The sequence below is a fragment of the Dermochelys coriacea genome, chromosome 1, assembly GCF_009764565.3.
Source record: "Dermochelys coriacea isolate rDerCor1 chromosome 1, rDerCor1.pri.v4, whole genome shotgun sequence".
Taxonomy (NCBI): domain Eukaryota; kingdom Metazoa; phylum Chordata; order Testudines; family Dermochelyidae; genus Dermochelys; species Dermochelys coriacea.
The window spans coordinates 89335499-89353608 of NC_050068.2; the positions used below are offsets into that span (position 1 = coordinate 89335499).

The window sequence follows — 18110 nt, forward strand, 5'->3', positions numbered from 1 at the left end:
TACTCTCGCTACCTGGGACTCTAGCATAGACAGAAATCAGATCTTAATGCTCCAAAAGTACAGGCTCATGCCACCGGAAATTAAACAAAGAGAAAAAAAATAGTCCTGACTTTTGGGTTAACCTGGAAATGTACTTTCCTCTCACCCTTAAAAAACACCATATGGGGTCCTTCCAAGGGCTTCTCCCTGCCCACCAGCATTTTGTTTGTCTCATCTAGGTGTAAATGAGCCTGCTATTTTTCATCTAAATCACTATTTCTTTCTTTTATTGGGACTGCAGGGTAGCTGCATCCACAACTGAGGATCTTTGTTATCCTCAATTGTGGATGCAGCTACCCTGCAGTTATCTCTCTGAAACCAATGCAGTATTTCTCAACTCTGCCAACCCTGCAAAGAACCACAGAGGTATCAGCAGAACTTTGTGATAGACAGTACCAAAGGTTGCCAGTAGGTCTAAGAACACTAGCATGGACATTTGGTGGCAGATCCTCAGGTGGTACAAATTGTCATAATTCCACGGAAGTCATAACCTTTGTCCATACCATTAAGGGAATAATTGTTCACTATGCAGAACATGTTATCCAGGCCAAACTCAGTTCAGATACTAGATAGGAAGACTCTAAAAAAGGTGAGTGTTGGATCTTTCAAGCATTTATGTTGACTATGGTATTTGTACCTAAGTGTAATAACTGAAATTGACAGACATCTCTGTCAGTGTATCAATATATTCTTTATGTTTTGTAATTATGGGGGTGCCTTTTATGGATTACATTTACTAAAATAGTCTTTACTGTGCTGAATATGTATTATATTATATTACAAATCTGTGGTGAGGCCCTGTTGATTGGAATTCAATACATATTTTCTTCCATCTTTATTTAATTGAAGGTTCTTTACTTTTAGAGACTATGGTTGGGTTCTTTAACTAACAGCTTTGGAGTGGTTTTATCAAAGATAGGAATTTGTAGAGGGTAGCGATACCCTAAACTACAAAATATTTTCTATGTGGTGTAGCAGATAGGGTACTGGTAAGGGATTCAGGTGACCTGAATTCTATTCCTGGCTCTATCACAGACCTGTTCAAGTCAATACAAATTTCTGTGTCCTTGTTTTCCTTCCCATTATTTTTTTTACTGTCAGCTCTATAGGGCAGCAAGAGTCAGTACATATTTGTACAATATTTAGTACAATGAGGTCCTAATATTGACTGGGGCCTTTACGTCCTGCAGTAATACTCATAGTAAATAATATTAAATGCGTCTGTTTTTGAAAAAAAAAAAACTTTGAAAAACCTATAATCTTCCTATCAAGCCACAGATAATAGGGATTGGAAAGGTCTCCTGAGTCCACAAAGACAACGTCTACAAGAAAATGTATTTTCTTCTACACTAAAGAGCTTATATCTTGCAAATCCTTTATTCATGTGAATTGCTATGTTTCCTTGTCTCTTTCGCCAACAGAAGTTGGTCCAATAAAAGCTATTACCATATTTACCTTGTCTTTCTTATATCATTATCCCTTCTTTATAAAGTTTTAGTAGATGAGCTTTTTTTTTCCATTTTATTTAATTTATCACTACATAGCATAATAATGTGTGCTATTCCTTTAAAATTAAAAAAAGGGAAATTCACCTGGAAAACTCTGACTTTAGGAAAATCATTGACAGGTGAGAGTTCTCTGTTAAATATCTCATTTCCAGGACCTATTTCAAAATTATTGAAATGTTCATATACTCTACTGTGCTCCATTGTGGCTACGTAATGAATATTTGAGGCTTAACTCTGAATGCTCATCCTTCTGGGAAGTTTAAACTACAACTGTAATGTTTTCAATGTAGTTTTAAATATCAATAGCATGATAAAAACTGAAAAATATCACTTTATATCCCATCATTCAAATCCTTTATGTCAATAATGAAAAGCTAGAAAGTCAACCTCAGTCTCTATGACAGGTTTCAGAGTAGCAGCCGTGTTAGTCTGTATTCGCAAAAAGAAAAGGAGTACTTGTGGCACCTTAGAGACTAACAAATTTATTAGAGCATAAGCTTTCGTGAGTGAAGTGAGCTGTAGCTCACGAAAGCTTATGCTCTAATAAATTTGTTAGTCTCTAAGGTGCCACAAGTACTCCTTTTCTTTCAGTCTCTATGGATTATCTTTCAAATATTTCATTTTATGGATGTTCTTGACTCCTTGCTTCTTGTCAGATTTCAGTAGTCCAGTGAGCCAACATTGTTTATGACATTTTAGCTGAGATATCAATTTCCATTTGTTAAGATGGAGTCATGAAAATAACTTTAGAGATATAGCAGGATGCTTTAATAAGTTGCTGAACATATGATAGTAATTACTGATGTTCAATATTATTTTTAAATGAAATAGGTGTTCTATATAGTGTCCAGATAATGTATGTAAATACTTTTAAACACACGGCAGTATTTCAATATTCTTATGGAACATACAGAAAAAGTGAGCTCTAACCCACATGTTAGGTATAGAATCAGAAAGCATGCCAGAAGCTTTAAGGCAGTGGTGGGCAACCTGCAGCCCACAGGGACATGTTGGTTGCCGCTTCCCGCAGCTCCCATTGGCCGGGAACAGCGAACCGCAACCACTGGGAGCAGTGCACAGCCATGCAAATGTAAACAAACTGTCTCGCAGCCCACCAGTGGATTACCCTGATGGGGCACGTGCGGCCCATGGGCTGCAGGTTGCCCACCACTGCTCTATGGTCAGAATAATTGCTTCCCAAGGAAAGCCACAATGTTAGGAGAGTCTTTAGGGATATTTTTGTCCTTATCTGCTGGAATATTGCTGGACTCCTGAGGACTATTTATCCTTAATTTAAACAGGATTTCTGTTTTTCAAATGAGCATTGCAAAGGGAGACTGAAATCATATTTATTACAGTAAAAGATGCGCATTAGCTGAAGACACTAAAACCAGGAACATTCCATGTAAACACATCAGGTCACTGAGTTACACTTCTATTTTAAGGACAGCAAAGCCATGAAAGCCAGATGGAAGGAGCATTTTGAGTAACACAAGCCATTATGCAAACCAGGAACAACAAGGCAGCAGGGCCAGATGGCGTACCAGCTGATGTCTACAAGTTTGGATGTGAAGAATGTTAAGGAAGCTCCACAAACTTTCTCTACGTATCTGGTATGATGAGAAGATTCTTGAAGACTTGAGAAAAGTCAACATTGTTACAATCTTTAAGAAAGGAGATAAGTTGGAATGTGGAAATTATCGAGGCATTGCCTTGCTATCTACCACAGGGGAAATTCTCTCCGGTATCCTCTTAAACTGATTACTTCCCCTTGCTGAGGAAATATAGCTGGAATCTCAGAGCAGTTTTAGACAATTCTGTGGGGCAACTGAGATGATCTTTGTTGCCCACCAAATCCAGGAAATGTCTTGGGAGCAAAATCAGGACCTGTACATGGACTTAATTGATTTGAAAAAGGTCTTTGACTCTGACAATCATGAAGGCCTGTGGAAGGTGCTGGCCAGATTCATCTGCCCTCCAAAATTTATTAAGGTCCTAAGGCTTCTTCATGATCAGATGACTGCTACTGTTCTCTGTAATGGCCTGGAGATAGACTCTTTCATCATCAAAACTGGGGTTAAGCAAGGATGCATTATTGCCCCCAACCCTGTTCTCCATCTATTTAGCAGTCATTTTGGTCCTTTTTAAAAACCAACTCCCCAGTGGAGTTAACATTCAATACAGTTGGGCGGCTTTTTAATCTTCAACATCTCTGTTCGAAGTCTAAAGTCCTCAGGACATCCATTAGTGATTTCAGAATACTGATGGCTGTGCCATCCTCATGTACACTGAGAATCACCTTCAGTCCACATTGGAGTTTTTTGCACACGCTTACAAAGTCTACAACTCTCACTCAATCTTGAGAAGACTAAAGTGCTCCATCAGCCTGCTTCAGGCTTTGCACATAACCCATTGCAAATCACCATCAAGGGATGGACTTTGGAGACAGTTGAGCACATCTGCTACCTCAGTGGCCAACTTTCTCAAAATGAAAAATCAACAGTGAGATCCAGCACAGCATCCAGTGTGCAAGTGCTTTCTTTGGGAAACTGTTCCGATGCATTTTGACAGATCGTGATATAAAGCAGGAAACCAAGATCCAGGTCTATGAGACAACTGTTATTCCTACACTCCTTTATGGATGCGAAACTTGAGTAACCTATCAACAGCACATCAAGAGTCTGGAGAGGTACCACCAACCAGGCCCCCAGAAGATCCTTTGCATCAAGTGGGAAGATCACTGCAATAACACTAGCATTCTTATTGAAGTCAATATCACCAGCCTTGAAGCAATGATCCTCATGCACCAATGCTGCTGGCTAGACATTGTGTGTGGATGCCAGACTCTCACCTCCCAAAACAAGTCCTCTACTCTCAGCTCATCCATGGTCAGAGATCCCATGGTGGTCAGAGTAAATGCTATAAAGACACACTAAAAGAGGTTCTCAAGAAAACTGATAGGTTTCAGAGTAGCAGCCATGTTAGTCTGTATTCACAAAAAGAAAAGGAGTACTTGTGGCACCTTAGAGACTAACAAATTTATTAGAGCATAAGCTTTCGTGAGCTACAGCTCACTTCATCGGATGCATTCAGTGGAAAATACATGGGGAGATTTATATACACACACAGAGAGAACATGAAACAATGGGTTTTATCATACACACTGTAAGGAGAGTGATCACTTAAGATGAGCCATCACCAGCAGCAAGGGGGGTGGAAAGGAGGAAAACCTTTCATGGTGACAAGCAAGGTAGGCTATTTCCAGCAGTTAACAAGAGGTTCATTCACCTGCGCATCTACCAATGTGATATATGCCATCATGTGGCAGCAATGCCCCTCTGCCAAGTACATTGGTCAAACTGGACAGTCTCTACGTAAAAGAATAAATGGACACAAATCAGACGTCAAGAATTATAACATTCAAAAACCAGTCGGAGAACACTTCAAGCTCTCCGGTCACTCGATTACAGACATGAGGGTGGCTATCCTTCAACAAAAAAGCTTCAAAAACAGACTCCAACGAGAGACTGCTGAATTGGAATTAATTTGCAAACTGGATACAATTAACTTAGGCTTGAATAGAGACTGGGAATGGATGAGTCATTACACAAAGTAAAACTATTTCCCCATGTTATTTCTCCCCCCACCCCACCCCCCACTGTTTTTCAATTGGTTTTTTTTCAGAGTAGCAGCCGTGTTAGTCTGTATTCGCAAAAAGAAAAGGAGTACTTGTGGCACCTTAGAGACTAACAAATTTATTTGAGCATAAGCTTTCATGAGCTACAGCTCACTTCATCGGATGCATTTGGTGGAAATTCCACTGCTGGAAATAGCCTACCTTGCTTGTCACCATGAAAGGTTTTTCTCCTTTCCCCCCCCCCTGCTGTTGGTGATGGCTCATCTTAAGTGATTACTCTCCTTACAGTGTGTATGATAAAACCCATTGTTTCATGTTCTCTGTGTGTGTGTATATAAATCTCCCCACTGTATTTTCCACCAAATGCATCCGATGAAGTGAGCTGTAGCTCACCAAAGCATATGCTCTAATAAATTTGTTAGTCTCTAAGGTGCCACAAGTACTCCTTTTCTTTTTAAGAAAACTGATATGGACATCAAAAGATGGGGATGAGCAAGTAAGCAACCAACTTCAATGGCACCACATCCTCCATCAGCCAGTGGCCCACTTTGAGGAGATGCCCCTTGCCCTCAAAGCTTAAAAGAGAGAGAAAAAGAAGGAAAAAAGAAAGAACTTTCTCCGAGCAGGCAGCTGACACATCAGGAAATGTATGTACTGAGGCAAATGATTAGGATGGGTCCCACGCTTCCTCTTCTTTGTGGGAGGTTCAGGGCACAGTTTCCTGCCCCTGAACTAGGGTATTTACTGTCCCGCTTGTAACCTAGAGAAGGGTACTGGAGAGGGAGGGACCCGGGCCCGCCCTCTACTCCAGGTCCCAGCCCAGGGGCCCTAGGGATAGTGGTAAACTACTTGAACTAGTGCTTCTTTCCCCTGGGCTATATCCCTCTCCTGCTCTTCAGCTTGTGGGGCTTCCTGCCCTCTCTCTCTGCACAAGCCAGGTGTCTCTTTACCTAGGGTCTTGGTCTTCTAGCCAGCCACGGCACTTCTCCAAACTCTCCTCTACTTCAACTCCTCCAAACTACACTCTGCTCCAACTCCTTCACCAGCTGATTGAAGCAGGGGTTTTTTATCAGGTGACTGGCTTCAGATGCTCTAATTGGCTTCAGGTGCTTTTAATTAATCTATAGAAACCTTTCTTCCCTCTACAGGGAATAAGGCTTCTCCTCATCCTGGGACTTGCATATCTCTTCTATATCACTCTCCTGCTGCCTTCTGGCCATGCTGTATCACAGTACCTACTGTGGATCTGTGATTCCAGGATCGGACTCCTGAGTTGTCTCAGGACCTATATGTATATGTGGTAGAGAGCATCCTCAAATTGAGGGATTTCCTATGATGATGTTAATATATATATATATATATATATAGGGCATGTGAACTTTTAGATAGATAGTCATTCTATGACTTCTTGAATAATTAAGAGAGTTTAATGCCTGCTCTGAACTAAACATATATTTGGTCTCAGTCAAATTTACCATGACTGCATCGATTTAGATAGTTAACCTGTTCCATACACAAAACCCTATTTGATTAAGTAATAATAAGGGAGGTTGGCAAGCCAGGTCTGTCAGGCACTTTTTCAATCATGTGGATGTATTATTTAACACTGACAGCATACCATATTCCAATTAGAATGCAGCCACATGGTCTAACAGTTTCACATATTAAAAACAGCCACACATTGTCCTTTCAAATTCAATCACAAATCACCAAGTTTACAAGCTCATATTTTATTCAAAGTATAACTGTTTCAAAATGCAATGGACTGGTTACATTATGGGTTGTATTTGGTCTGTTTTCCTTCAGATAAGTTGAAGTCAGAATTTAAAATCTATCTTTGGTTTTCCTTTCCGAAATAACCAAAAATGTGAAATCAAGCTTGTTATTCACATTGTTGCCACCCACTAAGCTCTAGGTTAATGACAGATTAATTTTTCTACTACAAGATCACTTAAGTTATAAATGGATGTAGATGTGTAAAGAAATGCAAATAGTTAAGTACATGGAAGGTTTTTTCTTGCCAATTTCATTTGATAATAATGGCACTTAAAATAAAATAGATCATCTCTCTCCCCACTGCTGAAAATGGACTGAAAAACCAAAATCTGAAGTTTTCAATAAACCCCGATTTTAGCTGGTTTTTACCTTTCAAGCCATACTTTCCTCTCAGTCATACCAGGAAAACCCAATTCATTTCGTTTGAGAAAAGGCAAGCAGTCATTCATCTTAAGGCTAACTTTCTATGGTGTTTTTTAATCCATTCTTTTGTTAACATGAAGTATTGAGATCCAACCTTAATTTTCAACCATGTTTGAAAATCACAGATATCCTATGAACAATTTAAGTAATTGTCTGATTTCCTAGCTTTATTGCCTGTTACGCCTTAGAGAAAGCTAGTTGCTAATGTTATAGAACTTGTAATTAGCAATGAAAAATCATAACTGATAGAACCACAGGATAAATATGTGTTTTTATGTATGTATTTACCTTTTGGGGGCCCTGAGAGTTGTTTCCTGACTGAAAGTTTAGTTTAATACCTGGTATAATTATTTAATAGGGATAAATAGGTATTGTATCATTTTGTCATGCTTGGAGGTGCAGGGTTTAGATGAATTCAAGATATACATACAGGTCAAGATGACACAAGCAGAAGTTGTGAGGAAGGAGGACACCTTTCCCATGGTGCAAGCTGTATTTCCTTTTCAATACAGACGGTTATTCTGCCAAACCAGCATTATTCCCCTAAGCTTTTGTGGTGTAAATGTGGAAGCGAAGGTGTTTGGAGAGAAAATGGCATTGAGCAAAATCATATTTATATTGCAAGGCATGGAATTTATATATGTTAAATAATTATTCGGTGTTGAAATAAAAACAGCTGACTCCTGAGGAATCAAAACTATTGATTACAAAAATTTGGCTTTATATAATGCCTTTCAGTTGAAGATCTGTAGAAGGGCCAGGCACAGTTGCAGTCCCTGTGATTTAGGAAATGAAACAACAGGCAGGAGGCAGTGCTATGGTTCTGTTGTTTCCTATATTCTTGCTCCCAAGTTGGCCATCCACATGAGGGGTTGGATAGTAAGATGCAACACATAAAATGGTTGCACTGGTGGCTGCTCTGTCAGAGAAGCATCTTATTTATATGGTTTATCTATCTAAGACCTCTCAAGTAACATCAATAAACAAGAAAATATGCAATCCAAATTCTAATTCATAAATTAGAGAAACCAAGTACTGGCAACCCTAAGCATTCAAAATTTTTGTCTGACACCTCCCCACTTCCCTCCAAATCATGAGGTTGGCTCAAAAATCATGATATTAGATTACATTTGAGATTATTTTTATTTACCTTCTGTATTTGAAACTTTAGGTGCACTTGACATATTTTAAAGCTTTTTTCTACAACCATGAGGCCTAGAAACTTACTTTATTTTATTTTATTTATTTTAGTTTATTTTAATGAAAGCTGATATTCTCATGGATCCTGGGCTAGGGCCTTAAGAATTATGCCAAATACCACAAGAGATTAAAAAATTGAGAAGATGAGAATAGTATTAAAACTGGAAAGGAGACCAGGAAATTGTCCAAATACGTAGTATCAAGCCATTGAAAGTTAGAAATAACCAGGTACAGTATATAGTCCTCAAAATGAATCAAAATGAGATCATGTTAAGTTCAAACGACGTAACAACCGTACAAACTGATGAGAAAAGCTCTTTGTAAGATCATATATGTGTATATTAAAAAGCTCCATTTACAAAATCTTAGAATGCAAGTGCTATTTTGACAACTCATAGAAATGGGACAGATACTGAAGTGAAAGCCAGGGAGATAATGATAATTGCAAATAATAAAGGTGCCATACACACAAGAGCTAAGTACTCAATATCTCAAACTACTTGAATGGCTATTATAGCAGAAATATTTTTAAAATAAAATGCGGTCCCCTTTATTGGAAATTTTTGAGAAAAAGCAACACAAGTAATCTGGTGGAGAGGCTAACGCACATTGACTCATCCTCATTCAACTGGTTACATTAGGACTACTTGACTTGTGAAGGGGCAAGTAGAAAGTAGTGGGAGATAGATATATTAGCTCAGGCTAAACAAATCCTGGTACCAGGATCAGGTTAAATGGCAGCTGATCCAGTCACAATTAAGACACCTGTGGCCAATTAAGAGCTTTCTAGAAGGCAGGGAGAATGCTAGGTGATTAGGACACCTGAAGCCAATCAGGGACTGGCTGAGAACCTAGTTAAAAGCCTCCAGTTAGTCAGGTGGGTGTGGATGTCAGGAGCTGTGGGAGGAAGTTGTGCGTTGGACGAGACTGGGCAGTACACACCATATCAGGCACAAGGAAGGAGGCCTGAGGTAAGGGTGAAGTGGAGCTGAGGAAGTGGGGTGTCGGCCGTGGGGAAGAAGCCCCGGGGAATTGTCATTGTCCTGTTTCTAAAATGTCAGCTACCATAGCTGATACTATTAGGGTCCCTGGGCTGGAGCCCAAAGTAGAGGGAGGGCCTGGGCTCCCCTTTTGCCCCCCCTACCAATTAGTCATTGAGACTGGGAGACAAAAGAGACTGTGCAAGGGAGGATAGCTTCTCCTCACCTCCCTCTCTGGCTTATGATGAAAATGGCTCAGTAGACTGTGACCTTGTTCTCTAGAGAGAGAAGGTTATGTGGAGGGTCACAGTGAGTCTCTGAGGCTAGCGAAATCCACCAGAAAACATGGGACCCAGGGAGACAAGGACAGAGTTTTGTCACAGACATAATGTTGTCAAATATTCAGCGGCAGAGGTCTCCTAGTGGAAAGAGATTTATGCCTCCAGGAACTAGTTGAAATGCTAGCATGATGGCCATCGCCTTAGTCCAATACACCAGAAACTGAATCAGGAACCTCCAGAGTTAAAGAAAAGCCTAAGCCACTGCAGCTTGACCTACTGCTCAAAAGCTGCTGACTGAATAACTCAGAACCTTGGTGATTTGGCACAGAGGAGGCCCTGTAACACATTTTGCCAGTGGGATACATGCTACCTCTACTCAATGGAAGCTCATTCTGAGCTGTCTGAGTCACTGATGAACCCATACTTATGTGACTACTGCCATATTGACTGACATATCAGTGTTTACCTCCTACAGTTCAAGTGTTGCCTGTTTTATTATCCGTACAAATGCCAATTTTTATTTATTTATAGTTGCAACGTGCTTAACTTTTGGCCTCACTGGTATATCATAGCTATGAATTCCTCAACTGAAAAATGACCTTTGTAGGTCCATTTGAGAACCTAGCAATAGCAGACAGTCTGGAATCTCACTCCCTCAGGCATTACTACCTCTCCATTCAGGATCATAGGAGCTGATGTATCAGAGTATAGTGGCTTATTTAGCCTTTGACAGTGCCCAACAGAAATCATTCAGTAGAAAGCACTAGAAAGCCTACATTATACAGAGTCTCGTGAAGTTTCTTTCTGGCCTATTATCTAGTGGTCATTTTAAGCTCTGAATACAGTGACCAAAAAGTTACAGCAATATATAATGGAAAATGTTTGTTGTTTGACAAACTGTTAGCCTAAACACATGATACAACCTTCTCTCCCTCTGACACACTGCCCCCAGCCAAATGACATTTGCTTCTCTGCAAGTTTCAACCCCAGCAATAAGAAATCATCTCCCCCTTCAGACACAGAAGAAAGTGAGGAATTAACTAATGAAATGTGTTGTGTGTGGAGGGGAGAGGAAATAAAGAATAGACATTCTTGTGGAAACTATGGGATTGATGGATTGGAAGGAGGAAGATGTTTTATATAACATGTATTGGCAGCTGAGTTGACAAAGCTTTTGAGGCATCCCCTTGTTAGAAATTTGGCAGCACATGGACTATCTTAAAATATTCCATTCCTTCAGTAACAAATGTAAGGTCCCTTCTGACCATCTTAGACTACTGCAAAGTGATTCAGGGGACTGATTCTTCAAATGCTGTGTATCCTTACTTCTGAAATGCTCAGATTCTTACAAGTGTAGAAAGAAAAGGAGTACCCGTGGCACCCTTAGAGAATAACAAATTTATTAGAGCATAAGCTTTCGTGAGCTTACAGCTCACTTCATCAAGTGAGCTGTAGCTCACGAAAGCTTAGTGCTCTAAATAAATTTGTTAGTCTCTAAGGTGCCACGGGTACTCCTTTTCTTTTGCGATACAGACTAACACGGCTGCTACTCTGAAACCTTACAAGTGTAGAGTTCTAGTCCAGAATGGGTCGCTGGGGGTAGAGGAGAGAAGGTTGGGGAAAGATTGGCATTATTATTGTTTCTTTGTTTCAGATTTTAAATTATCCTTTGCCATTTACTTGACCTACTTGTTTGATATCAGGAAAGCTGTCAGAAATAATGGTGAGCTCTTATCCAAAAAAGGAGCATTTTTAACTCTGAACGAGGGCATTTTAGAAGTCAAGTGGCTCATAATCTTTGTGTAAATTATATCCAATATCATTTGGTAATACCTAAATTCAAGTGACAATAATCTCTTCCCAAATGGCATGGCTATGGTTATACAAGACTGTGTGGGCATATTTAGCAGTCTTAGCTTCAGTGAAAAAGCAATGTGAGAAAAATGGATTTTACAGAGTGCAGTCCTGGTGCTTCCACCACCTTTACATTTACAAGATCTTTATTATTATTTTAATGTAGGAGATTTAGGTAGTATTCGTTGACACATCAAATATTACTGACATATTATGTTGTTTAGAGCAGGGTCCATGCCTTCAGATGTGTTTTCTACAATACTTAGCAAAATGAAGCCCCAATCCTAATACCTATATTAAATTATATATAAACCCCCATGTTAAACTTTTGTTTTCTAGATTGGAGAATCCTCCATTAGCAAATTTCTGTTCCCCATGTAGGTACATAGAGCAGTGCAAATAGGTACATAATGCTTCCTGCAGTTCCCTTTGACGAAGGAGTGGTGAACTGCGGCCACCGGGATCTGCGGGCCTGCAGACGGTCAATGTAAACAAACTGTCACACGGTCCCCCAGCGGATTACCCCTGACGGGCCGCGTGCGGCCTGCGCGGCCACAGGTTGCCTACCACTGACAAAGAGGGTTTATCAAATCACTCCTTAACTTTCTTTGGGATAAGTTAAGTAGATGGAGCTTGCTGAATCATCAGACATGTTTGTCCAACCCTTTTCATCATTCTTGTGACTCTTCTCCAGAACCTCTCCATTAAAAAATACCAAAACATTCTTACTGAAGAGTGGATCGTTTTTAATTATATGATCATACTCTTTTTTTCACAGGATCCCTGCATTGTGCAGTACACAGATAGAATGTGTTCTGGGAATGAATCAGGATTCTATAGTTAATAAGGATGTTGTCTATGGAAATCATAGAAATGTAGAGCAGGATGGTTCATGGTCATCCAGTTCCATCTCCCTGCACTAAGGCAGGATGAAGGGCACCTGGAAACATCTGGGCAGATGTTCAGGGAATCCGTATCATGTTCAGGCTTTTAAGAACAGGTTAGACAACCTTCCTAGGTAACTTGTTACAGTACTTAACTTTCCTGGGCTCCATGGTTAAAATCAGCTTCTGGCTCTTGGGGAGAATTGTTCTTTTCAGTTTCTTCATGTGTGCATAATACAAGTAAATGCTTCGAGAAATAAATGTTCTTTATTTTTTTTCCATTAACAGAGGTTGCAGGTGGAGGGGGGTTACAGGAAAATTGATCCAATGGAGGGATGGTATGGGAAGGCACAGCACAGATAAGCCTCACACATTACTATGGCTCATTACTGAAACAGGTTTTTAATGCCTCACGGAAATGCAGAACGCCTTGCATAGCTCTTCTTATTGCTCTGGTATCTGGCTGCTCAAAATTAGCTGCCAACCCATCTGCCTCCATGCCCCACCTCGGCAGAAACTTTTCACTTTTGGAGCTGAAGATAAGAAAGCTCAACCTTAAAAAAACCTGCATTTGGTAGATATCTTTGGTTAATTATAGGTTTGATGGGCTTGTTGAGCAGTTCCTACTATCATGCCACTTTAGAGTAGATGAGAGTTTTTGAAATGTGACCAAATTAAATAAAAAATGCACAAATTTTAGTGAAGCTTTTTTTGTTTTTTGACCCCTGTTGTATTCTTCTTTTTCTTCTTTACGATTTCCAAAATACGACTACTTTTACTTGCCATTTTCACTTTCATTTTTTTGACAGATGGTTAAGATTGACTTTTTTATTTCTATTGTTGATTTCCTATGGAACTGCACGTCTCCACTGTCTGTCAGCGTTTGTTTTTCTGTTGGGGCCAAGACCTACTCTTTCTTAATTGATTTGTGTAACATGGTCAGGATGTATTAGGATTAAAAGCGTAGGTTAATTGAATCACATTTCAAAGTTTGATAACAATTGCAAACATAGGTTTTCCCTTCATGAAAGGCTGGGAGATGATCCCCCCAAATGTAGTTATTTAACCTGTGCTTTAAAGCCAATTTATGTTCAGGTACCATCAACTCCCCTTAAGTTTTTCCAAAAATAGCTTTAATATATATAAGATAGTTGCATGAAAATATTCCATGGAGATAGATTTTAGGAGATTTTAGGAGATGGAGATAGATTTTAGGCATACTTGGGTATTTTACTAGATAAATTTAAAGTCATAAAATGGCAATTTGGGGGTTTAAAAAGGCATATTCTTACCAAAAAAATCTCTTTTTTGAAAAATATGCGGGATGAAAAATTAACCCATTTGTGAATTTGATGAAAGCTCTGTTTCCCTTTAAAAATAATTAACAGTGGAATTATTCCAGGTAATTTTGGGATTGAACAGTATTTAGCTCATTAGTTTTTGGTAATTTCTTTAAATTCTGGGAGGGAAAACATCATATTACCTGAAATTTTGAACAAATGAATAATTCAGGAAAATGATTCAGGATAATTAGGTGAATTTATTTCAGGAATATTATGCAGCCTACTTTAAGTATATAGAAATGAACTGATATTTCTTAAAACTGATCTTAATATGTATACTAAACTGTGGGCCCTATTCTGCATTAGTTTGTTGGAATGGTCTAAAAAAGTTACCTCATGTAGAATACATTAAGGTTGCAATTAAAAAAAAATCCCTTACTACACTCCACTGCAAGCCAGAATATAATCAGAATCCCTAGCTATTCCATGTACTGGTTTTCTGTTTCAGCCATCGTGATTATGGCCCCGAGGCATGGCCAACAGCCCTTATGATGTAACTTGAGGCAAACCTGCATCAGCAGTACAGTTGGGCATTTGAACAATGTCCCCTCCCTGTAGCAACATGGATATTGCTTGAAAACAGGGAACAGCATTTAGACTCCCAAATTGCTGTCTCTTTCCAAGGTGGCTCTGGGGGAAGGGGGAAGACCAGCAAAACCTCCCAGCCCATCCCTTTACGCTGCTCGTAATAGATCAATGCCAACCAAAACAATGGCATGTTAGGGAAAGCATGGTTGAGAGACCCAGAATTCAATATGTGTGTGTGTCTGTGGGCAGGGGTGTATGTGGATCATATGCTCTATTGTTTGCAGTGCAAGCACTTGTAATGAGAACTTCCCCCATTTCCCCTAGGTGACATTATGTGATATCAGTTTCCTAAGGGTGACAGAGGCAGCAAGGGAGCAGATGTTGCAAGCATCTGGGTATAGACCTGGTCCTTATGATGCTGTGCTTTTACCCAGGGCAGATTAGGGTTTGTGGGGCCCTGGGCCAAAGCAAGTGGAAGCCCGTCTCCAACCCCTTCACCTGCAGTCTCCTCCCCTGCTCCCATGCTCTTGCTGGGGAAATGAGGTCAGGGAGCAGGGGCTTGCTCCGCTCACCCACCCAGTGCTCCTGCGAGGTAGCAGGGTCAGGGCATGGGGGCTTGTCCTGCTCCACTTGGCTGGAGCTCCTGCCGCTCCCTGGCTCGAGCACCGGGTGGGTGGAGTAAGCCCCTGAGCCCCAACCCCATTCCCCAGTAGGAGCGCTGGGCGGATGGGCGGAGCAGGTCAGGCTGTGGGGGTGCCCATTTTTCCAGGGACCCCCAATTGGCTGGAGCTCCTGGGTATGGGTCCCATTGGCCCAGTGGCTAATCTGCCACTGTGTGTACCACAATGATGACAGCAGAGTTAATATAGGAGGGCATGGCACAAATGTACTACCATGGTGGAAGAAATATGGCGCCCTCTCCAGTCTGTAAAGGACTTCAAAGAACCTCCATGAAAGCTTCCTAGAGTCTCCATGGAAGATTCCTGGCAACCATATATATAGAAACAGTCTTTTCTGGGGAGCATCCTCTGCATAGCTGGAGTGGCATTGGGGAAGCAGATACCCACCACATCTCATTTTTTGTTCTGATTAAACATAAAATCTAATAGCATGTACCCACTACAGTTTGATTGTAAATGTAAACTCATTAGATGTGCCTTTCCCTGCATCACACTCCGCCACCATGCTATCCCACAACTGGCTGGGCTCCATGGTTAAAATCAACTTCTGGCTTTGGGGGAGAATTGATCCACTGCTCTCCTGTCTCCCATTCTCCTCCTCCTCTTCCTCATCCAAAATGTCCTTTATACTGTTGCCTGGCATGGCCCAGGACTCAGACTCCTGGGAGGAATCAGTGTTGAATTTAGGGCTAGTGGTGGAGTCCCGACTGAGAATCGCAGGCAGCTCATTGTAAAAGTGGTATGTCTGTGCAGCAGAACCAGAATGACTGTTCACCTCCCTTGTCTTCTGGTAGACTTGCTGAAGCGCCTTTATTTTCATGCAGCAGCTGCATGTCCCTGTTGTAGCCCTTCTCCCCCATACTCTGTGCAATCTTTGCATAGTTGTCAGGGTTTCTTCTGGTGGACTGGAGCTATGTCTGCACAAACTCTTCTCTCCGTACAGCAATAAGATCTTGAGTACTCCAGGCTGGGGTGCGTTTGGGGTATTGAATCTCCATGATCAACTGTGCTGGTGAGCTCCCCATGATGATCAAACAGAAAATGGGATTTCAAAAGTTCACAGGGGAGGGGCTGTTTCCTGTGTACCTGGATGATGTGCAGTGGAGTTGAAAAGACTCTCCAGAGTAGTCACAGTGGAGCATTGTGGGACACTTCCGGGAGGCCAGTTAAGTCGAATTACACAACGCTGCATCTACATTACCTCTGAACACTGTGAACAGTGAAGTAACTGCTATGCCTCTCTCAGAGATGGAGTACAGAAGTCAACATTAAATTCAACTTAGATCAGCTGAAGGGACCTGGTAGTGTAGATGCATTCATTATTAGATTGACATAAGGCAGCTTCCGTTGACCTATATTTGTAGGCCAGGCTGCTACTCTGGCACAAGTCTGTCCTCCCTAGTAATGAAGTGCTGCACTTAATTAAACCAATATAATTGTAAGAAAAGGGGGGTGTATATTATCTCATTGAAAGTCATTAATTAAGTTGAGTACTTTTGCTATTTGAATTTTTGACTTTTGTTAATAGTATTGGGATGCTAAGAATTGTGTGACTAATAATAAATTATTGTATTTAAGAGATTTTTTCCTTAGTACAACATTTTTCCATCACTTATGCTTTAGCATTTTTAATCACCTTGTCTTCTGAAAGATCAGAGAAAGTCAGTTTTCATTCAGCAAAGATTTTTCATAAAATGTGACAAACTGATTTGGCTCTTTTTAGGTCTTCAGATTGTAATCACGTGGAGTTTCTTGCAAACTATAATTATATAGCATGCTTATAATTTCATCCAGCACAAACTTTGATATTAGCATCTTATGTCAGGATTACTTTATACTTGGGATGCGAAAATGCATTCAGCTCATTTTTAACCCACCATTTACTGATGAAAACCTTTGAACCTTCTTTTCTATTTATAATTCTGTTTTGGCTTTCATTCCTTATTTCTTGTTTCTCCAATGTTAGGTGTTTTAAGGGCATCCCTCCTGGCCTTTTCTATGCTAAAGAAAGGGCTATTGAAAACACAACAGAATGTCAGTAATTTAGTTGGTAAATGGGCCAGCATAGGAGATAAGTTTTTTGGTGCTGCTGTTCAGGGTAAAACTCAAGGTCCTCTCCTTTTAAGAAATTCCAACACAATAAGAATTTGAACACTCTTTTCACGATTATCAGTAAGTGTAAAAACAATTTTGCAATTACGTACACAGTCACATATGTGACGGTGCTCCCCATAAGTCTTTGTAGAAATATGCTTATGAATATACATGACATAACTGGAATATGTTTGTGCTACAAAAGCCATTTCACATATCTCTGTAAAGGTTATGATCTACTGAATATATTAATCCTATTTGTATGCGTGTATCATTTTTGTATTCGAAGTTAAGAATATTGGCTGTGTACTTGCTTGATTTTTAAAAAGAAAAGGAGTACTTGTGGCACCTTAGAGACTAACAAATTTATTAGAGCATAAGCTTTTTGTTTTTTTCCACCAAATGCATCCGATGAAGTGAGCTGTAGCTCACGAAAGCTTATGCTCTAATAAATTTGTTAGTCTCTAAGGTGCCACAAGTACTCCTTTTCTTTTTGCGAATACAGACTAACAGGGCTGCTACTCTGAAACCTTGATTTTTAAGTAGCCTTAGTAAAGAATGTGGTCAGTTTCTTGAGAAAGGAATGTGCAAATTAAGTGCCCAATCAAGAAGCACTTAACGAACAATGGATCTTGGAATGCTCCAATCCACATAAGAAGTCTACTGGAGGACTTTCAAGAAAGCATGTGAACCATGGCTGCTACCTGTAAGTTCTGAGTCATGCATGGGCATGTGACTTGCCTATGTGACTCCAAAACTCCATCTTGTAGTTGGACTTCTACACAGTGGGAGGGAGGGGTGTCCACCCACAAGAGAAAGTCTATTTAAACCCCGGGGAGATCCCTCCATTTTGTCTTCAGCTGGCTCAAGAGAACTGAAACAA

The 18110-nt window shown here is 40.3% G+C and overlaps 1 long non-coding RNA gene across 1 annotated transcript; it reads left to right on the forward strand.

Annotated features, from left to right (window-relative positions):
* Window positions 1-3072: 3072 nt before the first annotated feature.
* Window positions 3073-9382, forward strand: LOC122457649. Its single transcript, XR_006277300.1, has 3 exons — window positions 3073-3087; window positions 8818-8823; window positions 9254-9382. It is a non-coding gene; the product is annotated as an uncharacterized LOC122457649 (long non-coding RNA).
* The last annotated feature ends 8728 nt before the right edge of the window (window positions 9383-18110 follow it).